We start from the raw sequence: 3,352 nt of genomic DNA on the forward strand, positions 1-3,352 counted from the left end.
CAATCTTCGACATACAGTTCTTCTTATTAATGGGACTTGCGAAGCAAACGTCTTTGAAGTACTTCTTAATGGGACATGTAAAGCTAAGTCTTCAACATACTAAGAGGCTACCCATCATTCAGGGCTTGTTGAGGCTCCCTGTTAAGCAAAAAAATAAATCCTGTTTTGCATGTTATTTTGGCATTAATTCTTGTCACATATCAGTTTGCAAACATTCACAAGGCCACAGGGACAGACAGATTACCAGGACGTGTACTCAGAGCATGTGCTGACTCCCTGACCCAGTCTATAATGCCTACATGTTTCAAGCCGACCACCATAGTCCCTGTGCCCAAGATTGCCAAGGTAACCGGCCTAAATGACTACCGCCTCATAACACTCACATCTCTGACTACGGCTTCAAACCCTGGACACACTCCAATTCACATACCTCCCCAACAGATCCACAGGTATATATAGTATGAGTTAAACAGACATAGTGTTTCCTCTCCCTCACTCTTAGGTGTTAATTTCAGTCATTCTGTCCATTTCGTGATGGTAAATCCCTATTCAAATATATTGGGGGCGGTGCTAAGCTGACATATGGAATTGTTTTAAGATGGTCATACTATGGATCATTTAGCTATTCGATTTGGAATTTTAGGACCCCTTTAGATATCCCAAAAATATGTAAAGAAATTATTTGATAAAATATTTATTTTGGCCTTTACTACTAAAGCTAATAGAAATGCATTGAATAACACATTTGTAAATGGCAAAAAGGAAAGTGAAAAAATGTATCATAAGAAACAAGGTTTTGAAGTGTCTTTCCTAAATCTAGGAGATTTATTTTACGCACATTTTTGGGGGTAGGCACGAAACTACCTTCATACTTCCATTCGTTTTTTTTTTTACCTGTACCGGTTACCTTCAGCCGAGTCCTGTGACACTTGTGGGGGTCCTCGAGCAAAACGTCATCGTGAGAGTCTCCCCTTTCCACGGAGTGGTCATAATAGTTTGTAGGTCAAACCGTTCTGACACTACAGATGTTTTCATAAGAAGATCGATTTTCGGGATGTCTCATTGTCTGACAAACATGGCTCTAGCTCTGCCACCTTTCACCGCAGTTGTGGAAGTGCGACAGTGGCGTATGCGGTGGATTGAGACATATCCAATGCATAACAGATATCTCTATCTTAAACTGACAGATTTTTTGTTGTTATGTAGCTTACATTGACGCACCTGTGCATTTCAGAGAAAATGTTGCAGTTTTAAAGCTAATTTCCTGCAATCCAACACATTTTGCAATGGGGCAGAGATAAACATGTGCTGTTTTATAGCTCATCTCATGCCATTCTATACATTTTGCCATGAGGATGAGAGGACATTTTGCAGTTTTAAAGGTAATTTCCTGCTGCTCTATATATTTTGCCATGAGGCTGAGAGAAAATGTTGCAGTTAAACTAACTGTCCAGTGAAAATCTCACATTGAGAATATCATCTTCTGTTAACCCATACCTAACTAATGTTGTTGACTCATTCCATACTTGTATTTCTGGCCAAAGCAGAAACTGTATTTATTTTAAAAACACTTCAATCCCACCTCAAAAAGACTGTTTAAAAATGCTTGATATGATTCAATCCTTCTGAGCAGGATGAGATGGCCATTCAGCGGTCTAGTCACATTAATAAGTTTAATGCCCACACTATTCTGTTGTTAGGGTACGCCCACTCTATTCCAACACAGAAAAGCTGCTTTTTAACATACTTAATTACCATTTTTATGTAGAAATCTGGAAACACAGGACAGTTACTTTAAAGGTTGACTTTGGGCAAAAACGTGAAAATTACAGCTTTAAACTGTAGAACTGATCAATGCACGTCCTACTAGGTCATAATACATTTTTTTAAATTACGAATAAGATAATTGGCTACAGAAGTGCCATTTCTTACCGATCTCTACACCTTCCGTCCAAAAACAAGTCCTGTGAAATTACAACACATACTGGAGGAGTTACTGGCTAGCTATAAGTAGCTATCTTAGCTAACAAACTAACTACTTCAGTCACGGCGCGCATGACCAGAATGTCACATCGATGAACCACCAAAGGGCACAACCCCATTTCTGTTTGAAAATTGAGAAAGAGGAGGACAGTTTTTAGTGCCCAAAGTTGACCGTTGAAGCTAATGTCTTGCAATTTTACACATTTTGTCATTGAATATGACGTGTTCATAAGCACATTTATGTTGTGTGTTTTTTTACAGCTGCAATATGTAACTTTTTGGGCGACGCGACAAAATTCACATAGAAATATGTGTTTATAGATCTGTCATTCTCGTTAAAAGCAAGTGTAAGAAGCGGTAAATCTGTTCTATATGCACTATTTCTATGCTTCCCATTCTTAAGTTTCGTTGTTGCATCTTTCAGTTTCGTACACCAGCTTCAAACAGCTGAAAATGAAATATCTTTGGTTACAGATAATATATTTCACAGCTGTTTATATGGTACAATGATTATCTACACTATACTTGCTTATTTTGTCACATAAACTGAAATTAGGCGAACTATTAGAATTTTAGCAACCAGGAAAAGGCTGAGCGATTTCTGCATAGTGCATCTTTAAAGCTAATGATTGGGTGGGACAAATCAACCTGTTCCGTGGCAATTTCGCCATGTGTGGTATGGCCTATTCACAACTCTAGTCCAGTACTAGCAGTAAGTAGTAACTCCCCCATGCTATTTCCCACAGCGACGAACTACGGCACCCGCCATTCTGAAGGCTTTGTTGTGCTTGCTCTCTGATGTAAGTCACAAACACATTCTGCATCAGAAATGATCAACTCATTATCTCTCCCAGCACCGGACAGATTGGTGAGCAGGTCCAGCTAATCATTATGTTTAGCGGAGGTCAACCCCCTTGCATTCACAAGGAAGATGCAACCCCTGAAGTGTGTGTGTAATGTTATCCCTACCTGCATGCATCAGCTTGCAGAGCAGACAGACGATCTGTAGTTTAAGGTGCAGGATAAAGAGAGAGAGGCTCGGAGAGTATTAATGAGCGTGTGTGGGATTTAAATGTCCATAATTATGTCACGACAGGGGAAATACTATAACAAAACATGGCAGCAAGATTACTGGCAGCCGCCTCTGTGTCACTTTCTGCAGCCTGTTTTTGTTTACAGGCAATTAAATGATCCTAGCCCCTGAGGGCCTCTCTCTGGCAGGCTGTCCAGCAGTGGCATAGGCATATTGAGCATATGGCACTGGCAGTCACAATCACTGATGTCCAGAAGGAGCATCAGCTTGCACCTGTGGTCTCAAATGCAAGGTCAAAGGGGTTTAATGGTAGAGGTAAGGGAATCTTTCCACCAT

The sequence above is a fragment of the Salvelinus sp. IW2-2015 genome, linkage group LG30 (genome assembly GCF_002910315.2).
Source record: "Salvelinus sp. IW2-2015 linkage group LG30, ASM291031v2, whole genome shotgun sequence".
Taxonomy (NCBI): domain Eukaryota; kingdom Metazoa; phylum Chordata; class Actinopteri; order Salmoniformes; family Salmonidae; genus Salvelinus; species Salvelinus sp. IW2-2015.